The sequence below is a fragment of the Olea europaea genome, chromosome 14 (genome assembly GCF_002742605.1).
Source record: "Olea europaea var. sylvestris chromosome 14, O_europaea_v1, whole genome shotgun sequence".
NCBI lineage: Eukaryota > Viridiplantae > Streptophyta > Magnoliopsida > Lamiales > Oleaceae > Olea > Olea europaea.
In genome coordinates this window covers 13,503,849-13,527,712 of record NC_036250.1, presented here as the reverse complement: position 1 = coordinate 13,527,712, position 23,864 = coordinate 13,503,849, and the positions used below count along the sequence as shown (strand labels likewise).

The window sequence follows — 23,864 nt, the reverse complement described above, 5'->3', positions numbered from 1 at the left end:
CTTCATCTTCCTTGTTCTGAGTCTACTTCTTTTATCGCGGAAATCCCTCGAGAAATCTTGATTCCGGACTTAGAAAACAATCAAATGAACACCACCTGACCTCGGCTTGACCCAAAACCAAACCTCCACTTTGGTTGCTCCAAGTTTCACTCCACAAAGGAGACTATGGTGGTGGTACATACAATCCACGAAGGAAGGAGAAAATCAAGGAAGACACCAAAAGTCACCAAGCTTTCAAACTCCAAGGAAGCCTGCCTCTCTCTGTCTCTCCCTTCCTCCCTCCCTCTCTCTCGTTAACACACACACACACTACACAAAAAATGGCTACAGGGATAGATATATAGATCAAATATTAGGTCACTTAATGGGCCAACAATAATGTAAGTGGGCCACAATGAACTAAAGTTTAAACTAACAAATGGACTACCAAAAATCGAGGCAAACTTAATAACAACTGGGCCAAGACTCACATACCATCAACAACAAATCCAACTCCAACTTGGGCTCTCCAAAAAGGTCGATCGTATTTTGGTTGCGCCAAGTCTATAGTGTCGATAAATTATCTATCAACTGTTTTAAATCATTGCCAAGATTTATTGGGTAACAACTCTCAACTTTGATACCTAATCAATTTGCAAGCAATCAAAACACAAGTTAATACTTGCATAATCAAGATAACAAATAAAATTGGGATCACAGACCTTACCTCGTGTTTCGGAAACAAAACACATACCACACTTGCTCCATATATTCACCAGGGCTAAGACCACAAACAAAATACCCAAGTAGAAGCAGATAATCATAGTGAACAATCAAGAACTAATAATTATGCAATGAAGATATTATATAGGATAACAGATAGATCTTTCCAAAATCAAATCCATATAGAATAATAGATTAACACTAAGTTAATCAATCAAATAGTCAAAACACATGCAACAAATGTATAACTGACCCCATGAAAGATCTTACCAAACTTATCATATCCCATTCCGTGTTGCTTACACCTCGAGAACACATATCTCCTCTCACCACCCACCATGCTCACTAGGCTAATCACACAAGTCATGTCTAACTAATAAGCCACAATAGATCCTAAATCCATAGGATAATCCTCATCATCACATCACTTCTTCCAACCTTTATGGATAATGGGCCACCACCTAACAGAAGTGATTGAGTGCTTCTCCCACACTCTACCTAATAAAGTTCTCTTTACAAATAAAGGATTCTAATATTTAAATCACATCTCCACTTGTGATCCAAATGACACAAGTATCCCAAGGCATCTATACTCTACCTTACCAAAAAGACATATTCACTGTTAGTGCATCACAAACCCACTATAACAAATCAATACCTTTTGACTACTACAAATGTTAGGGCTCAATTTAAATTGATCCACACACCAGAAGGTTGCTTCAATCAAAAAATCCACAAAAGAAAAGAAGAAGATGATACTCATAAAAAGAATAGAAGAAAGAGTCGGTTCCTTCACTAAACTTACAAAAGAGGAAGATGATAACCTATATATGGCTACCCCACATAATCTCACAAACCACACATACTTACAAAGATAAAAGAAAAACGACCATTCTTCTTTCTTCTTACTACCACACTCTCACACCACTACAGAGCAAAATGAGTATGCCATAAATCTCAACCCATTATGTATGCAAACACATTACACCAAGTAATAAGATCACTTTAATTCATACAGTTCAGCACAAAAAAATGTGAAAGTGTAACATATCAATGAAACAGAATTAAGCAATCACACACATGTAAAAAAGATTACATACAGATACACATGCAGTAACCAAGTTTACTCTCAATAAACCTCATTAGGGCCATCACTTGACCGTGTAGCCACATTCGCCTCATTTCTGACCTTCTCTTTTCTTTTATTATCATTCCTAAGATAGTCTATTTTCATCTATGTTCAAATTTACTGCAATTAAAATACATCTTATTTTCTCACTTGCCTTTGACCTATATATGCCCTCAATACCAAATAATGACCACAAGCAAATTACAAACATAACTCACACAAATAGACAAACAAACTTTCCTGCAAAGTCTTATCATGACTTCCGCCAAGTATAACAGGCTTGCCTTAACCTCGACTAAGGCATCGCCTCTTCCTTCGAACTCTTATCATAACTTCCACCAAGTGTAACAGACTCGCTTCAACTAAGGCATCTCCTCTCCTTTTCGAAAAATGCATTTCAAAGGACGTGTCATTGATTATGAGTCCAAAAACAACAAAGAAAACAATTCAACTCCCAATTACGCTTCAGCAAGCCACAACCGTAATGCAAAATTTAAACAAGAATGGAAAAGTCTATTTCATATATTTACAGTTGGGGACAATCCACCATTTACAATACAAAGAGCAATGACCCAAGCTCTCTTTGGCAAATACTATCCCCATCATAAATAACACTTTCAATCTATCCCAATTCATGGCGTTCACATCTTCAATGCTATTTATCGTGTCCCACTGGTGTCCAACACTACCTTAAAGCATGAATGATGCGCAAACTACTTTTCCTACCTTTGAAACTTTCGTGTATTAGAACATAATCTCTAAAGTTCTCAACTAATCCTTTGCTATTGTTGGGTCTAATGTATCCTCAAATATTGGAGGGTTTAGTTTTCTAAATCTGTCCCCAACTGTCAATTTGTTCAGGTCTTTATTGTGATTGTAAAAATTTAGCGCTTTGTTGTTCTTTTCTTTCTCTTAGTTGTATTAAGTGTTGAATTTATTGAGATTATTGCTCAACTAGTTCTGTAAGTCTATCGATAACATCCCCACTATGATCTTAAATAGATGTCTCTTATTAGATTCTAGCTCCACTCCTACTAGCGTCTCTAGTTTTTACCATGGTTGCAAATAAAGATTGATCAATATCATTCATGAAGTAAGCAGCAAGTACTGCTACAAAATAAAATTTATTGGCTTAGTTGTGTTCTTTCATAATTTGATATCATGTAAATGGATAGTCTACAGAATTACAACCTCACTCTGATACCACTTTCTGTCAAACCCTATTCATATATACAAAAATATACTAACCTATATTGAAATAAAATTTGATGACCTAACCTAGACATACGATTCTATTTCAACTGGAAAAGGAACCAAAGGATTAGACATGGCCCTTACTAGGATCCAACTTCCCGCTATATCAGACATGATAAAATAAAATAAACATTTTCACAATAAGGTCCCTGTATATTCTTGACTAATCGTCTATGATGTACGTATAGTATGTTAAGACCAAATACTATATAACTAAATTTTAACGTATTTACTTTGAGGATTACAAAGATATCTACCATACCATTTCAAAAGTTATATAGATAAAATATAGGATCCTCAAATTATAACACAATAGATTATAAGATCAAAACAACAGCTCACAAAACAACCTTATAGGTCGTCATCAATGTACATTAAACTTTGGAATCCTGTAAGAGTTTCAAAGCTAGCCATGTCTTCTGTGAAGTTCCATGCTCACCTACAATGCAAAAACTATCTAAGCTAATGCCTAATAAGTAAAAGGCATGCTTTCTATGAGTATAAGTAATATGAGTATATGCCTCCATGTCGTTTCTTTAAAACATCATGCTTTGCATCGTATTCAAATATTCGTCAAAGTTAACTCAAAATAATTTCAATTGAAATCTTTTCCTTTCATTGGAATTTTGATCCACTTACTATTCACCAAACAGAGCCCTGTGCAACTTAAATATCAATCAATAATCCAATGGCTAATATGATATCCTCTTGTGATCACTAGAAGTACATTCCCTAACTGTCCTTATGATCATCCAAAAAGTATCCACCCGCAGTGTCAATAATCATATTGTCACAAAGGTACAGTCCAGTGGTCTACCCTCCATGATCACCTGGGAAGTCTTACCCGTGACGCCAAAACATGTCACATATGCATATCTCATATGCCTTGGTATCCTAGTAGTGGTCAATAAAATATTTTTATGTCATAAATTCACTTTTTCAGTCATGTTGTGCATGCTAAATTTTTAACAATGGACATGTCATGCATACATATGCAAATACTAGTGAATGGCATGCTAAATCAATATATTTCAGGGCCACATACTCAATCATCCTAACAATCATATGGTATGCCATGATCTCCTTATCAATGTCATATAAATGTTACGACAATTCTCTATAGAGAATATTTCACAAATACTATGTTCTTGTATCATAGTAGTAAATGAATTTTTACTTACCTTTTTGCCTTTGTGTGTGATCTTTCTACAAGGTGTAGGTTAAGTCTCTTTTTCACCTAACATTGGAAGACAACCGTATTACCAACTAATATTAAACATGTTCCTCAATTTGATAACCTTAACACACACACACACACACATACAAATTATATTTTAAGACCTTAGATGCCAACATGTTCTAGATTAACACTAAAGTAACTAACCGTATAATTCCAGTCATTTTCAAGTTTTACGAATACAAACATCATTTAGTTCGATCATTAAAATCCTAAAACTCATTTAAATCAAAATTTCCAAGCTTTAGAAGTGATTAGTGATCATGTGAAGGTGGAACTATATGAAATCTAAAGATGGACATAATCTATTTTTAAATTTCTATTGCTGCCCGATTCATTTCCTGACCTCCTTTTTATACTCTCAATTACATCAATCAACTCCCAAAATTTTACCACACTTATATAACATAAATGTCCAAGAAAATATGTTCCATAATAATATCCCCAACATTATCCCAACATAATATCAAGCAATTTCAAAAGCTTAAAAGATTACACCTTCAAAAATAATGAAAATAATCTTCAAAATCGTGAGCTAAACTCACCTATCCAAAAATTCAGTTTCCAACTTCTTGTTTCTACTTTTCTCTATTTTCTTTGTATTCTCTTTCACTTCGGGTCACTTGGAAATAACTTGAAAGGCTAAATATCTTAGTAGGTGGTATATAAAGAGTCTTAAAGGATTGCATGTCTTGACTCTTGCTTAAGGATTTAAGAAAATGTTACATGTAGCCACGTTAATGAAGATGACACGTCTTAAGCAAAAGGTGGCTTCGTGCAGCAAAATTTGAATTTTTTCGTATAATATTTGTAGCCGTAAGTGACTTATATGATACATATCTATCATATGTGAGGTACTTAGGGTTAAGAGATGCAATGAAGGCCTTAAGGTTAAAGGAATCGAATGTAAAAATGATACATCACCAAGCATTACATAGGAGGTGTCTTCTTTTAGTTAAAATCTAATTTCTTGTTCCTATTCTTGAAGGATTTATGTGTAACTTTGGGGGTTAATATACTATATATATGAAGTCTTAAATGATTTGTAGGCGTGACTAATGATGCTTAAGAGTGAAGGAATTGGCCTTTTTAAAGACAAATCAACAGGCATGATGTGTTCCTTCTAGTAAAAATCTGATTTTACATCTATCTTTACAGGTACAAATCAAGTGTCTTTGGCTTATTTTAATGTATTTACAATCTATTTTACTTGTCTTAAGATTCCAAAATATTATTAACCGTTCATTTAATTACTTACCCGATTGAAACTTGATTCTCGATTGATTTCAAAAATTTGTATCTCAATATGTATAATGTTATATGAAACTTATATTATTGTATCATGATTATGTCACTTCATGCCTCAAGTCCCAAATATTTCAATTATCTATCTAGGGTTTAGGGTAACCTTAATCAACTGAATAGAAAACTTGAAACTTTGTCGATACTAATTCCAGCCTTTTCAAGATCCCTATTTCTTAACAAGTCATTCTCCAATATCTCAATTAGCCTAATTTTCTATCATACCTCAATGTAAAATTCACCATCTAGGTCGAGGAGTCGAAGACTAACACCATATAAAGATCTTAAAACCTCAACAAATTGAACGCACCATTTTAAAAGAACGCAATTAGGAAATTAATGCAAATGGCATTGTAAACAGGATAAAATGCATGAATCATATTGGACAAAAGTGCAAAATGAAGTTCGGGGTATTACCCTGAGTCTTTTCAATCCCAAGCTTTTGGTTAAGATGGGGAATTATATGTTTTTCTAAATTATCTTGCTCAACACACCATTACTATCGTGCCAACCACGAGTGACAGCATCAACGATAAGTTTTAGCAACTCATTGCTTTCTTCCCATGTCCATTTTTCATATTTTTCCTTTTTCTTCCTTGAATCATTTAGCTGCCTATTGATATCTACATCATTTATTAGTCAAGCACTTATGCCCCAACATTTAGATTATACAAATCAGACTCTAATTGAGACCAATATCTGTCCAGCATTTATTAGTTCCAAAGTATTGCTTGCATGAATATGGAAATAGGCACAAGAGGTTTGGGGTCAATGTCAATGCTCAGAATATCTAATACATCCCACTTCATCTATTGACTAATGTTATATATATATATTTTTTATTTTTCATTTGATGGACTCAATGGGGTCACCCCCACAATTCAAAATGATTGTTTTGTTTAAAACTCATAATAAGACGTTTTCTTTCAATAAGATTTTATTAACATGGCACCAAATAACAAAATGGGGAAAAAAAATCGCCCCAATCCTTTTGTTCCTTATCTGCCATTTCCTAAAATTTTGCGACCTTCATATGTCTTCCATCACCTCTGCTACTTCAAAACTAACCACTCCATACCTAGACAAGCTTAAAGACAATGGATTCTATGTTTGTTCCCTGAACTTTAAATCATCCAATAAAGAGTTCTAGTCAAGCTACATATCACTGTTAAAATTATATGACGCAGAAATGACTCCAGTCTCCATCTATTAATAATTCCAACTCATAAACAGACAACTCCTTTCAAAACCACCATACGGTTGGCCTTCATCATGAGTTGATGTTAAAAAATAAGGCATCATTAAAAATTGAAGATGTTATAGTACGTCTTCTAGCTTTATATCCTTGAAAACTATTCTTAAGAGTAAAGACCACTATTTCCATGTGAAAGTAAGACATCCAAACGTCACCCTTACTACAGTGAATATTAGTTCAAAACTTTAAAGGAAAATACATATTGTTACGAGTGCACCAAATCTTTTGATCCATTTCTTCACTACAAATAAAATTATTTGACCCAAACATAACTGGATGGATGGGCATAACATCAGGTAACAGCCGCCATGAAAATTCTCTCCTATGATTAGACATGCAAAATCTCTCCTACGATTATTGTAATATGAAAACTCTCAAACAATTAATCAAACATGTGCAATTCATAACCTAGTTATAATGAATTGAAAAAATCCCATGAGGTTCTGTATGACAATAATGAGAGATTTTAGCCCAATTTCGAAAATTATTCTTCCAAATAACATTTGATACCTGTAATGGCAACCCTAATGCCAGCCATCTGCAAAAATTCAATTCTTTACATATGAAGGATGAAATCAAGGAAAAAAAAACTCAATTAACAATCATCTTTACCCATCACAAATCAAACAGGAAACTCATAGAGAGAGAGGTAGAGATGTACCCTATTAATAAAGAAAAACTCAAAGCAAAGATTCAAAGCAAATTTAACCTAATTGGAAGACATGGAAAAAAACCTTGGATTGTGAAAGAGAAGAGAGGAGGTCGACTCTGGTTTGAGAAATCTCTACATAGATGGGATATTTCTTTAGAGATTTCCTATTTTTATTTTCTAAAAAATTAAAAGTCTTTAGAAATCTGGCAAGTTATAAATTTCCTAAAAGTTATTCACAATCAAATATCCCATAATTTATAGACAATTAAAAATTTTCAATTGGGTTGGGTAATTGCCTCAAAAGTTAAAAGTTGGAGGTCTTCTATTACAAATAATAAAAGGTAATGATTGTATGGAAGATCTCAAATTAAAGTTTAGAGCAGAATCCTCACAGAATTTGATCTCCAATTTTACAGCTGGTTTTGGAGTCTAGCACATGAATGAGTCACTGTTTGAGTTGAAATTGAACTCTTCTACTTGATTATTGATCTTACAAATAGTGGATGTATTTCATTACTTCGGGTGGGTGGCCTAAGAGTTGATTCAAAAGAGAGAAATATTATGAGCCTAGCATCTTAAGAGTTTTTATAAAGAGTAAAAAAATGGGTGTGGTAAAGCTCGAGTTTATTTTTCTTTATAATACTTGGGGATTGGGTTGGTGAGTGAAATTCTATATAGTTGTAATAATTTTAATATAGTGAAAGGCTTTGACGGTCCATTTAATTTGTGCGTTATATTATTATTATTATTATTATTATTCTTCTTCTTCTTCTTCTTCTTCTTCTTCTTCTTCTTATTATTATTATTATTATTATTATTATTATTATTATTATTATTATTATTATTATTATTATTATATTGAACAATAAAAGATTCTCCGGGTAAATAAAAATAAAGGGAATTGGCGTAAAATTCTCAACAAGTGGTATCAAAGCGTCAGGTGGTTCGGAGTACTGAAGCAACAAAAAAATACACCATCGTTGAAATATATGACGGGGAGAAATTTGACTAGAGAATCAATTTTGGCTTGTAGCAACTACAAGTTAGGGATTTAATAATTCAAGCTGACTGGACAAGGCTTTAAAATGAAAACCAACCAAATGAACAATGAGGATTGGGAAGAATTGGATTTGAAGGCTGTAAGCATGATACATCTCAATTAGGCTAAAAATGTTTTTGCAAATATTCATGGGATATCTGCTGTAAAAGAACTATGGGAAAAGCTAGAAAAACTATATCAAACGAAGAGCCACTCAAATCAGTTATACCTAAAGGAGCAATTTCATTCATTGCGCATGGAGACAGGTACAAAAATCTCAGACCATCTAAGTGCTCTCAACGGGATCTTTTTAGAACTGGAGGCTACTGGAGTGAAGATAGATGATGAGTATAAGGTACTACGGCTCATCTAGTCTCTTTTGTCTATCTACGAAGATATCAAGTCAATCCTGATGTATGGAAAGGAAATTGTGAGTTTTGTAGAAGTGACAAAGAAACTTGATCTTAAAAGAAAAAAGTTTAGGAAAAATATTCTATCTGACAATCTGGGGCTTGTAATTGAAAAAGAAAATAAGGGCAACTCTATGAGGAAGAAAAAAACTTGTGGGAACTGCAGTTAACTAACCATGTGAAGAAAAATTGTCCAAAAGGTTGAGAATGATTAACTAACTACATGGGGTCAGCATATCTGCACATAGCATTGACTGAGATTTGATGCAAGGTGTGTAAGTATATGGTGGTGTTGTGATGTCGATGGCTGATGAACTCTTTTAGAAAGTTAGTAGGAGAGTTGTATCTTAGCTATCAGCAAGGTTGTTTCGACATGTAGTCGATGAAATGCTCGGAGTTCGTGGATTTCTGAGTGGTTATACTCATATGGTGGAGAATGGGACTGTTAAAGTGCATCAAAGGCTTACCTATTTTTCCAAAGTATTGTGATTAAAAGTTGTAGAAGAGATAACAAGATTTTGACTTGTTTTCGACAAGGTGAAGATTGCTGGGTAATTTTTTTAAAAGTCAAAATTTGAAGAACTTTTATTGTAATTAATAAAAGGTATGATTGTATGGAAGACTTCTAAATACAGTTGAGAGCAGAATTCTCGCAGAATTTGTTCTTCAATTTTACAGTCAATTTTGAAGTCTTGCACATAAAGAAGTCCTTGTTTGAGTTGAAATTGCACTCTTCTACTTGATTATTAATCCTACAAATAGTGGATGTATATTGTTACTTCAAGTAGGTGGCCTGAGAGCTGATCCGAGAGAGAGAAATATTATGAGCCTAGCATCGTAAAAGTTTTTATACAAAGAGCAGAAAAGTGGATGTAGTAAAGCTCGAGATTTTTTTTTAATAATATTTGGGGATTGGGTTGGTGAGTGAAATTCTATATAATTGTAACAATTTTAATATAGTGAAAGGCTTTTACGGTCCATTTAATTTGTGCGTTGTATTATTTTTTTTGCTAATATTCTCTTGAACAACAAAATATTCCGTGGATAAATAGAAATGAAGAGATTTGGCGTAAAATTTCCAACAAGTGGTATCAGACCGTTAGGTGGTTCGGAGTATTGGAGCAACAAAAAGATATACCGTCATTGAAATATGGCGTGGAGAAATTTGACGAGAGAATCAATTTTGGTTTGCAGTAATTACAAGTTAGGGATTTATTGATTCAAGCTAACTGCACAAGGCTTTGAAATGAAAACCAACCAAATGAGCAATGAAGATTAGGAAGAATTGGATTTGAAGGCTGCAAGCACGATACATCTCTGTCTGGCTAAAAATGTTTTTGAAAATATTCATGGGATATTTGCTGCAAAGGAACTATGGAAGAAGCTAGAATAATTATATCAAACGAAGAGCCTCTCAAATCAGTTGTACCTAAATGAACAATTTCATTCATTGCGCATGAAGACAGGTATGAAAATCTCAAACCATCCAAGTGCTCTCAACGGGATTTTTCAGAACTGGAGGTTATTGGAGTGAAGATAGATGATGATGATAAGGCATACGGCTCATCTGGTCTCTTCTGTCTATCTATGAAGATATCAAGTCAATTTTAATGTATGAGAAGAAAACTGTAAGTTTCGCAGAAATGACAAAGCAACTTCATCTCAAAAGACAGAAGTTTAGGGGGGAAAGAATATTCCATCTGACAATGCGGGGCTTGTGATTGAAAAGAAAAAGAAAGCAACTCCATGAGAAAGAAAGAAACTTGTTGAAATTGCAGTCAAACTAACTACCTGAAGAAAAATTGTCCAAAAGGTGGAGCACGGTTAGCTAATTGCTTGGGGTCGGACAATGCATCTCTCTCAATAGAGGAAGATGCAGTTGTGGTGCTGTAAAGTAAAATAGGAACATCCTCATAGTATGTTGCCAGTTGTCATGATAGAGGATATGCTTTTACTAGCGCGGGTCAGCATATCCGCACATAGGATTGACTGACATTTGATGCAAGGTGTGTAGGTATGTGGTGGTGTTGTGATGTTGATAGTTGATGGGCTCTTTTGGAAAGTTAGTGGGAGAGTTGTATCGTAACTATCAGCAAGGTTGTTTCGATATGTAGCCGATGAAATGCTCGGAGTTCACAGATTTCTGAGTGGTTATACTCATATGGTGGGACCGTTAAAGTGCGTCAATGGCTTACCCGTTTTTCCAAAGTATTGTGATTAAAAGTTGTAGAAGAGATAATGAGATTTTGACTCACTTTGGGCAAGGTGAAGATGGTTGGGTAATTGCCTCAAAAGTCAAAATTTGAAGGATTTTTTTTGCAAATAATAAAAGTTAATGGTTGTATGGACGACTACTAAATAAAGTTGAGAGTACAATCCTCGTAAAATTCGGTCTCCAATTTTGGAGTCTTGCACATGAAGGAGTCATTGTTTTAGTCGAAATTGAACTCTTCTACTTGATTATTGATCCAACAATTAGTAGATGCATTTTATTATTTTGAATGGGTGGCCTGAGAGTGATTCGAGAGAGAGAAATATTGTTAGCTTAGCATCTTGAGAGCTTTCATAAAAAGAGTGAAAAAGTGAGTGTGGTAAAGCTCAAGTTTATTTTTCTTTGTAATACTTGGGGATTGAGTTGGTAAATGCAATTTTATATGATTGTAACAATTTTCATATAGTGAAAGGCTTTGATGGTCAGTTTAATTTGCACTTTATATTCCTTTTTTGCTAATATTCTCTCGAAAAACAAAAGATCCTGTAGATAAATAGAAATAAAGGAAATTGGCTTAAAATTCCCAACAAATTGAATACCTCGTAACTTTTAGAGGCTTTTTAAAAGTCTATAAAATCTATATTGAATAGGCCTAAACTTTTACAGAGTCTTTAAAAGCCTTAATTGAATACGTATAAACATTTTAAATCTCCAAAAATCTCTTAACGTCCCAGTTGAATACATCATTTTAAAAGAACTTATAGAAAATCAATTTTAGGAACTGTGCCAAGGAGATAAGAGTAAACTTGAAAATTCTAATGTTATGCACACAAGTTAAAAGAGATAACTGTTCAATTGACTGGAGTCCACCTATATGTAACTGTGTGTTTAACACTTTTTCAATAATGAAATGGATTTTTAATATTATATTTAATATTTAATGCAAAATTTGGAGAAATTAGATTCCAATTTAAAAATCACATTTTAAAAAATAGAATTCTATTAGTCGTCAAGTAATTTGAGTTATTTGTAATCAAACTACATGTTCATATATACTAATACCTTGTTATACTAATTGTGAAATTTGTTTACCTCCTAATTTGGCTGAGATTCGACATGTGTACAGAATCTACTCATTTTCTTATACTTGTTTTCCACATACATATTTAGGCGTACAAGTTGGAGGCGCAGACCATGGCTTCTCCAAGTAAAGTGGTAAAGGTTGCAATCTGACGTACTCTAATGTTCAAGTTAAGTATCAGATAGACAACCTGGTATGGCAGAAACATGAAAGGAGAAGGGGAAGTAGAGTTGGTATTTCTAGTTTGAGAAATACAAAACTATCAATTACTTTCAAACAACACTAAGTGTGAAAATTTATAGACAATAAGTTGTAGCCAAAGTTCTCCGAATGCATAATACATAGCCTCATCACAATGGCTCAATGTGAAGCTCTATTAGTTTAAAATTTCGCCACCATAGGTTCCTCACCTTTCAAACACTGTCCTACAGGAAAAAACAAGATTCGACTCCCAATTGTCCTTATAAAGATGTCATATCAATAAAATTACATGTGGCTCAATGTGTCAAATTATAGTTTATACAATGCATCAGGACTCCAACCCAACCAACACAGACTTAGGAGCCTCATCTGGTATGGCAAAGGGTTAGGTATCATTAATCACCTCGAAGAAGAGAGATGATAAGTCTACACTGAGTTGTATCATCTCAAGAAAGCATCGACGAGGTATTGGTGCTATCGTGTCTTCCACATCTCTGAGGATGATTAGCAAGGCGATGGGATGTGTCATCATTGTCTAAGAGAGGAAGGTTGTTGAAGAGACAAGATATGACCTCATTGTCAAGGCTAAAAAGAAGGTAAAAGGTGACATACCTAGGTACATATGCTTTTGAAGCACAAATGTTGATGTGGAATTTTGCTTAGCCTTCATTATATGGCTGGCCCATATTAATCCTCCAAGTCTAAAGTCTTGAATTTTCATACAAGGCATTGGACTTTGACATAATTGCATGCATTTGTTTTCTAAAGGATTCAAATCTCTTAGATGGCTTACTATGGGGTTCGATATGTTGTCAAATTGAGATGTGTAAGAGTCGTCCAAGTCTAAGCATAAATATTCAAATAAGCTTTAGACTTTAGAGCATAAGTGAATACTGAAGAGGCGATGTTATGCCTTGGTACCAAAGTGCCATTAACACGGTAGATTGGTATGCACTAAGGTTGATGTGGAAGTTAACATTTTTATCTATGAGGTTAAGCTAAAATGTTGCACTAGATAGAACGTTTGGGGATGCCCAAAGATAATAATAACATTACGTTCCTAAAGTTGAAACAAGGATTGGTAAGTGTAAATACTACACTCTTGGTCATCGAAAATAGCTTTTAGGACTAATTTATAGAATTGGATACTTAACTTCGGTGTGTTTTTTATAATTTTAGGAGAAGAGCCAGAATTGAATGCAGAAGAATGAAAATGTGAAATGATTGATATAAAAAGGAGTAAAATTTGACATATTTGGAAATTTGGGACCAAGGAGTTTGGTTTGGAGGTTAAATGTTATCAATTGAACTATCTAAGGACTCAACTCGAACCCAAAAAAAAAAAAAAAGGGATCAAATTGTGAAGTCAAAGTGTAAATTCTATCACTTTATACCATCACTATTTGTCCAAAAGTCTCTAGCTACTGCTGCAACCAATTGAGCAAAGAAGTGAATCCCAAACACGCAAAGGTAAAATTGTCCAAGTTTCACTCCAGCGCCCAAAACTAAAAACAAACACCACCGTAGGGTCCGTCTCGTCGTCCGGGGAAAACTATCCGAAGAAACCGTCATCGGAGGATGTCCCACATGCCCATACGCACGCTTGTAGAAGTTCCACACGTCAGCCACCACGTGTCGTCGTCGATTACGCACCAACCATCCTGGTATGCCATGCTCTGCAATAGTCTTCGTTTGTCCAACAGGTAAGTAGTTTCACTAAAAAAATGAAAAATAGATTTTGTAGAAATTTTTTCAAAACTAGACAGCCTTTGTTTCATTTTTTTGCTAAATTTCAGACCAATTTTTGATCAAAAGTTGGCCTAAAATCCACCACCAATGTGGCTCTGATACCAAATGTAGGGAAATTGATCTTTAATTGATGGATTTCGAGCTCAGTTTCAATTACCCATCAATACCAACTAACCAACTAAAACTCCAACCCACAACTCTATTCACTTATGATTGCATTCTTTCTTTCTCAACCACAAAGGGACAAGGTTATGGTGGTGATTTGCAAAATGCAAAGGCAAAGAGAAGATAATGGAAGGCAAGAGCTCGAAGGAGATGACAAGAAGACAGCTTTGATCTTTCTTCTCAACAAGGACAAAACACACAACTACTACACGGTGAGGAACCATATATATATATATATATATATACAACAACAATTGGTCCAAGACACAAGATAATGGGGAAATTTGGGCCAATGCAACATTAAAACAATTAAGTTACTGCTAGTGGTTGACGTTATTTTCGAGCCAATCGTATGAATCGATTGGTTGATAAATATTTCACTTATCGGTCAAGGCCTATGAAATACAATTCGAAACTGTTAAATATCATTGTCCGAAATTTATTGGGTATCAAAACCTAACAGACTTAATTCAACAGTCGTCCCAATGGATTCGACTTTTGCAATACTTGCCTCAGTGGAAATTTTATGAGCATATGAATGTTATAGGACTAGAAGTATGGCCTCAAGTTACATGAGATAGTGGCTAACACGATAGCTAGCTTTTCCATATTCAAGAAACATGTCTCTGTTTATTCCAAGGTGTTTCTCATACTACATAGGCAATTGTTGATTGATTTCATCTCTTATATGCAAAGAGCTAACATGATCTTCGAAAATGGCCAAGTATAAGAATATTAATTCTGAGCTTTAGGTTTTAAGAGAAGGAAAATCGGTCGATGTAATCCTTTAATGACTGAAAGGTAGCCTCACACTCTTCTATCATTGTAAATTTTTTGCCTCCTTAAGGACATTGAAAAAGGATAGGTACTTGTAAAACCACTGATCTTCTCAAGATTGGCCTTTATACATCTTATGTTGACCATGTATTCCAAGAAATTTCCAGAGGCAACACTAAAGGTGAACTTCAAAGGGTTTATCCTTGTCCTATATTACCTCAAAATGAGAAAGATTTTTGCCAAGTGCTTGATATGGTCCTTTACCTCCTTTTTTCACGTGTTTAAACCTCCATTGCTACATCATATGATGGACGAACATCTTATTCACAAGTATCTAATAAGTAGCCTCAAGTTTTTCAACCCAAAAGGCATAACATTGTAGTAGTAGAGGTCTTGCTTGATTAAAAAGGAGTGTGTTCCTCTTTTAGAGGTTATATATGATCTAATAATAGTCTAAATAGGATTCTACAAACTCAATTGTTCATGTCCAACTATTGCGTCCAACAATTAATCAATTTATAGGAATCAGAAGTTATCTTTGGGGCATGCTTGATTCAAATTTGAGAAGTTATTCCTATATGAGCGGACCTTGGGTTCAAACTTAAGCCTATGCAAGCTGACCTTCGAGTCAATTTTCAACATTTTTTTGCATCTCCAGGTTAGAAATTCCAAGTTACATGGTAAGAATTCCCTTAGTACACCCTTCAACTCCCCTATCAAATCACTCTCAAATTGGAGCACTTCTGTAGTCTCGTAAGGATCCATTGGAAAGCTTTCCATTCTCTATAGCATTGCAAGCTAGAAATCATTTGCCATTTTCACATCAGCTCCACTTACATAAGCCTATACATCTGTCCCTTTTCAGGGAATTTCGAGCATGCCCCTTGTTTAGGGGTTGCTTTGGACATCTCTTTGTATATGATCATTATTATTAAGAGTATTTACACGCTTGTCTCGACTATTAAATTGTGCATGATTGATTAATTGAATGGAGTTCTACTCATTTTTTATGTATTGTGTTTGTAGGTAAAGAACCGTGTCTTTTAAATGAATTGATCCAAAAAAGGAGGAGTCTGGAGCTTAAAGAATGGAGTTAAAGACGCTCCATCACGGTATCATAAGAAGGACTTTAAAGAATGTTGAGAATACATATTTAGTTTAAACCTCTATAATTTTGATTGGACTGTTTTCTTAGCATTAAAGGAAGAAATTAAAAAGCTGAAAGTAATAAATGTAATATATCATTATATTCACTACAATAAAGGTAGTTTTTTACGGCATTTCTTTATGGCGCACATTTTAAGCATGCCGTAAAAAGTTTGTCTTTATGGTGTACCTTAAATGTGTACCGTGATAATTCAATTACTTAAAGAATTTACGGCATACATTTGGAGCATGCCGCAAATGGTGTACTTTTATGTTGTAATTCTCAAGCATTCCGTAAATGATTTATTTGTTAAAAAAAAACTATTTACGATGTGCATATTGTACGCCGTAAAAAGATACAATTTACGATATTTATTCTTGCATGCCGTAAAAAGTTATCAAGATTAAAAAATCCGAATTTTTCCTTCTTTTTGGCTCATAGCACATTTTTCATAGATTTTATTTTCTTTTTCCTTTTCCCTCATTATTTTTTTCCACGTTTCCTATTCTCTTTCTCTTTTTCTTTTTTTCTTTTTTTTCCATTTCCATTTCCATTTCCTTTTCTTTAATTTTCTATTTTCCTTTCCCACGTTTTCTTCCTCCTGTTTGTTTCTTCTTTCTTTTCCTTTCATTTGCCTTTCCTTTGCTCTTTATCTAATACCTATTCAATCTATTTTCCAAATTTCATTGACGGTGATATAGCCATCAATCAGCTTTTCATTACAGTCCAGACCCTTTTTTTCCCTTTTTGTTAAAACCCTTTTTTCTCTCCATTCAATTGATCTCCTTTACGGTTTTCTCAAAATCAGATTACACACCTTCATCTATTGATTTTGGTACTGGGTTCGGAGCGATTTTTATCTATGAGCGAAGACATTGGAATAAATCAATGGCCATGAACGTAATTTCTAGATTTACTCAAGGCAATTAACTTGTTTCTTTAATTAGGTTTGGATGGCGTAAGAATTAATTAAACTCGATTTGGCAGTTAAAGAGAAGCATTACAAGTAAACTATTGTAGGATTTATTGGTCCTACGAAAGTGGGGGATTTTTTCAATTCCCATTTTACTTTCTTTATTTGAAATTGAAATGAACATATCATTTTTCTTTAAAGAATCTTGGAATTGCAAGCAATGGAGTAAACAAGTTGACAATAAATGGAGAGAACGTAAAGGAATATTCATATTTTTGTCTCGCTATTAGGTTTTCTTTACAAGCAATGTGCATACAATTCGAGCGTTTGATTCAATACAGTTTGATTTTTATTTTTTTATTTTTTTTTGTAGATTGCTCGATGTTACAAGCACAAGTTTTGTATATTTTCACCCTTGTTCTTTCTTATTTGGGCACACAACATGTTCTTTTTACTTGTTGATTGACTGTACATATTTACCTCTGTCAGTTTTCTCATGGGAGTGAAAATGAATTTGTATGGCTCAACTAAGCTTAGATCAAGTACATTAGAAATAGATATGCATGAATAGATTGTGTGAACCTTTATTATCAAGAATGGCTTACATAATTGGAATCTAATTTCTATGATGTCCATAGATATGCATTAATCTCATAAATCTTTTAACAAGGTTTTATTTACAGTGATTTCGCTGATGAAAATTTTCTATCACTGAGGTATCTTCTTGCAATTACCTAAAAGGAAGTATCCTTGCTTGGTGTGTTGCAGGGACATTATCAATGAAGTATTCAGTCAGCTAAAGCTATTTTCACATAGCTAAGAATCTAAGATTAGAGAAACAACAATCGAAAATTTTAGCCCTTGAAGAGAGAGCATCTAACTAAAATTTATGTTGACTGTATAGAACAAATTATACCCCACTTTATTTTCTATTGAAGCTAATCACAAGGTTATTTCTTTTTTTAGTCCTCTTCCTTGCACTCCATAATTTATAACTTCTTAATAACATAAGGTTTCTATAGTTGAGATTTTTGTTCTGAATGCTTGTTAGGTTCTCTAACATGTTATGGATGGCCTCATTATTGTTAATATTCAAGCTAGAGGATCTGCAATGGTCCTTATTTCATTATATTGTTCGAGAACTACTTGTCTGTACCGTAACAGGACCAGTAATAAATTTAGCTAGCCCAAGGTAAGGATACATTTCATTTTTCTTTTGATGTACTGCCGTTTTTTAGTTTTTTATATATTATTAAATTTTTTGTCAGGTTTATTACTGATAGAATTGAACCTCTAGTTATCTCAAGAAGCAAGATTGATAAAGAAAGTAAGAAGATACATGTGACATCGCAATAAAATCCAATTGGATCGTCAAAGATATCATTTGATTTTCCTCAGTTTGTAGATCCTTCCATCAAGGGTGTTGAATTTGTAGATGTGAATGATCGTCTAAAAGTGATGTTGAGATTCCGCTTCAGGTAATACGAATGGAACACTTCTTTCCAAAGGTGCATCAGTTTCCCTTGATACACAATCCACTCGGTCTTGGAGTTCTTTACCAGAAACAAACAATGGTGTGGGAAGAGGGTTCCAACAACATCACTCTAGAGGAGATTGGTGAGACATGCTAGATGTGTTCTCCAGCGCAAAAAAAAATAAAAATAAAAATAAAAATAAAAATAATTATTGAGGCCCTGGCTCTAGAAAATTTTGATTATGTGTGGACAAAAGGAAGGAATTACAAAAGGGAGGAATTTACAAATCTGCTAGAAAAATGTTAAATATGAAGATTCCAGTGATGACTCCGAGGCAAAACTCTTTCGTAGAAGATATAGTGGAGCAACACTTCTCCATTTGTGTCTTTGGCTTCTCAGAATTATTTAGGCACAATCTACATTTTTTTTTTCATTTTGTATTAAATTGTACTCATTTTTTTGTTTATCAAAATTATGAAAAAATGATTACAAATGTATTAATGTAAATAATTTGGTTCTTTAGTTATTTTAGTTATTATAGATTTGATAATAATCAAATAAATAAAAATTTGAAAAAAAAATTAAATTGATATTTAGGACATTTTTACGCCTTGCATATGTATGCCATAAAATGAGGCATCTTTCATGGCATGCACATATATGCCGTAAAGAGCAAAATCTTTTTATGGTGTGCAAATACGTGCTGTAAAAAGTGAATCAATGGCGCACATTCCGTTTTTTAAGTCATTCCCGTAAAATAATTTGAGTATTTACAGCATAACTTTATACGACGTTCATGGGTATGCCGTAAAGAACCTTTTACAGCATGCATTGCATGCCATTAAAAAGAAAACTCTGTTGTGGTGATTATATAGATTTTTGCACTAGACAAATTGAAAATGAAGTTCGAAAAATAGTTCATTTAGATCCAACTACTAATTAAAGAAATTTATGATATCTAAGATACCAAATTTTAATGTTTCAACTTAAATTGATGTCTTGGAAGGACAATATATTAACATTGTATTTAGAACTTGTTTGAGACCCCATTTTCTTTGTCCAAAATGTATTTTGAAATAATATTTTGATGAAGAATGTGCAGTTAAAAAATAAGAAAAAGTTATGGGTTTGCATGTAATATTATTTTATTGAAAAATGTGTGATTGAAAATAAAAAAGAGAAAAATATATTTTGAAAATAATGGGACCAAACAAAGGCTTAATAAATTTATAACATGCTTGAAGAATGATAACATTTGATTACAAGACTAATATCTTAAGAAGGAAAATGGAGCAAATGGTAACTATTGTCTCATTAGGGGGCATACGCGCTTAGAGAGTATATACATATAAAAAATTGTAATACTAAAAAACAAACAAACAAATAAATAAATAAATATAGGTCCAAGTACCTAAAATATTAAAAACTGAAAATTTTCAATAAGTTATTTTGTTATGGAGATATACATGGAATTGAACGTTTGAAATTATTAACAACTTTTGTACATAATTTAGTTCTTCATATTATAAATGATAGCGAAAATATTTAAAAACATTAGTCGAAGAATACCAACATAAAAATAATTGGCCCAATAGAAAGGATGCTATCCACTAATTTGAAATTACTTCTAGAACTACAGTCTCAATAGCAAAATGTATATATTTATGCGACAAGGAAATGAGAAAAATGAATTCGTAGTATGTAATATACTTAAACTAAAATAATAGATTTCGAAATGCATAAAATTCGATGTGCATAAGATAAATATAATTATAACAAACTCATATGACATGCTTGTTAATGCTATAGTTGTTGACAACACATTGTGTACATAATATAGCACTTCATACTATAAATGATAGCGATAATATTAGAGGAAATTCTTTGAAGAATATTAATATAGAAATAATTGGTCCATATAAAAGCATGTAATCCAGCAAAATTGAACTTACTAGAAAATTTAAAATTTTTAGACCTGTAAGTCGAACACCAAAATATATATACTTATACAAAAAGTAAATAAAAACACGAAATCATAATACGTATATCATAATATGTAATATACGATTCCTAATGTAATAAATTTTGGAATGCATAAACGTCAATGTGTGTCATGTAATTATGACAAACTGACATGTTTAATAATAGGGTTAATTTCAAAAACGGTCACTGAACTTACAGAAAAATTACAAAATGGTTACTGAAATTTAAAATTTTCAGTAACGGTCACTTAAATATTGGGACGCTTTAAAAAACGGTCACTGAAGTTTAAAAAGTTTCTGAAATGGTCACTGAAATTGAAAAACACTTTTTTAGTTTTTTTTTTTGTTACATTTGCGGCAATTTTTAGGCTACTTTCAACCACCGATACTATCGAATTTTGATACCGTTGGAAAGCTCACAATGTTCTCTTCAATTACCACTCAAAATCTCTCCGTAATACCAAGGAATTCGACCAGAAAATCATCGCAAAAGTCGCCCCAAAAAATCTGAAAATCTGCCTAGATTTTCAGATTTTGGGCGACTTTTACGGCAATTTTCCAGCGACTTTCGACCATCAAGCCTGTCGGATTTTGATACCGTTGGAAAGCCCACAATGTCCTCTTCAATTACCATCTAAAATCTCCCCCAAACTCCAAAGAATTCGGCCAGAATAAACCCGCAAAATCGGCTTCCCAAAAAGGTGAAAATCTGGGATGTCAACTTTGTGAGTTTATTCCGACCGAATCTTTTGAAATTTTGGGGAGATTTTGGATTCTAATTAAAGAGAACATTGTGGGCTTTCTAACGGTATCAAAATTTGGCTATTTTGGTGGTCGGAAGTTGACAAAAAATCGCCGCAAAAGTCCACCAAAAATCTGAAAATTTGGACAGATTTTTGCCTTTTCGGGTAGCCAACTTTGTGGGTTTACTCCGGCCGAATCCTTAGAGTTTGGGGGATATTTTTTGTTGTAATTGAAAAGGACATTGTAGGGTTTCCAACGGTATCAAATTTCGGTGGTATCGGTGGTTGGAAGTGGTCGAAAAATTACCGCAAAAGTAGCTAAAAAAATTTTAAACTTCAGTGACCATTTTTGAAAGCGTCCCAATACTTAAGTGACCGTTACTGAAAGTTTTAAACTTCTGTGACCGTTTTGTAATTTTTCTGTAAGTTCAGTGACCATTTGTGAAGTTAACCCTTAATAATACTATTTATAAAAATGCTTAAATGATTTAATATACCTAAAGTATATAAGTTCAAATAATATTATCATATGGAGAGTAAATACATGTTTACTCTTTTCTTTGATTAAGATTTTGTCTCATTGAATTTATACGATAAAATTTTTAATTAGACTTTAGACAATTATTGATGGTTATTCAAAACAATAATGTACTCTTTTCTCTCATTAGAATTTTTTTTACATGATTTTCTAGTAAGGTTTTATGAGACATTATTTATGTAATGAATGTTCATAACCTATACAATATTTACCTTCTATAAAAATTTTACGAGACTCTGGAAGAGAGTAACAACAAAATTTGAACTTCAACACACTATCATACTCATTATTAAAAGGGACATGACAAAGTATAATTCTCTAGGATTTGAGCTTCAGAAAACTGGTAACACAATGTTCAACAAATTCACTTATGAGATAATGTGGCTAAACTTTTGATAAAAGTACTGTCAACATCTATATTTAAGAAGTTGGTACACGATATAGAAATATGTCGATTTGAAAGTTTCCAGTTGTGGAGTAACTTTTACTCTTTTCCCTTCACTCAAGTTTTATCTTATTGGATTCTCGACAAATTTTAATGATAAAACATTTCTTTAATACTTCGAAAAATAATTGTATTATTTTTTTTCTTCGTCCAAAATTTTTGTCCCTCTGTGTTTTTATCAAATAATTGTACATGAGACTGTTGTACCTTGCATTCCCACTTCTTACATATAAATATAAAATTTTAGCTCTTAATAAAAATACACAGAGTATTGACTCTTTCTAATTTTCTCTCTTTTTCCCTCTTATTATTGTCTTTCTTTTTAGTTTTAGAATTCCATAATATTATTGTACTATTATTTATATTACTTTTGCTTGTATCTTCATTTTGAAGTTTTCAAGAAAGTCTTCAACAATTTGTCGGTGTTTCTTTCAATTAAGTGTTTAGTGAATTTTATTCTCAAAATTATAATTTAATTATTCAACGAATGAGAAAATTAATAGGCTCCTGAATCCTTCACGTGGCATGGTAATTGGTGTCCAATATTTAAAAGTGAGTTTTGAGTTCCAACTTAGTTATGTATGCGGATCAAGGTCCATATGTGAAAGAAATAACAAATGAGATGATAAAATAATACGCAGCTTTCACATAACTTTCAATTAGTGGACAAAATCGTCAAACCATTTGATATTTATTTTCAATTCAAATTAAAGTTGCCGGTGATTTTAATGTTCAAAGTATCGATTTTCATAGTGGGGACCGAAATTTTCAAATTTTAATAGTTGGAAACTCAAAACATTTATTTCGAAAGTTGGAAACTTATAGCCATACTATGTGAAACGTTGACGAACAGAATCCTAATTTTTCCTCAACAAATAAATATGTTTCATTATTGACCAATCCATTAAACAGTAACTTATTGATTGAGCTAGTGACGGTATATATTAACATCCTAATTGCTCGAGTTGTCAGACAAGAATACAATATCAACTATGTGAACGACCAATTATTTTGTTGTGTTTCTTTTCTTTTTGTCGTAGAATACTTTCACATGGAAGAATACAAATGACAAAACCTAGGCATTCCCATCTTCCTCTCTGAATGGAAGAAATAATATTCAATGTTTCCAAACAAATACACGCACTTAGAGATGTCTTCCATGTGGGGGTTTGAATTCATTTATACTAATCAATATTTTGAAGTAATTAACATTCTAATAAATGATGATGAACTCTTATTAATCTTCCAATAGAATGGCATTTAAAAAAAAATACTAATCAGATAAACGGAGTATACAAGTATATTCTATGTACTCAACCGAGTAAGTTCAAATTTGTCTCAAACAACATTTTTGAGAATAGTATAATCTCTTGTTTGAGCCCCATTTTTGTCAAGAAAATATATTTTTGAATACTGCAATGATATGAAATGTGTGATTAAAAAATAAGGAAAAATT

At 33.0% G+C, this 23,864-nt stretch overlaps 1 long non-coding RNA gene across 1 annotated transcript; it reads right to left on the bottom strand.

The window, feature by feature from the left end:
- Positions 1-281: 281 nt before the first annotated feature.
- On the bottom strand, positions 282-7,700 carry LOC111409240. Its single transcript, XR_002705476.1, has 3 exons — positions 7,614-7,700; positions 7,390-7,417; positions 282-4,322 (listed from the first exon to the last, which is right to left on the bottom strand). It is a non-coding gene; the product is annotated as an uncharacterized LOC111409240 (long non-coding RNA).
- Between the last annotated feature and the right edge of the window lie 16,164 nt (positions 7,701-23,864).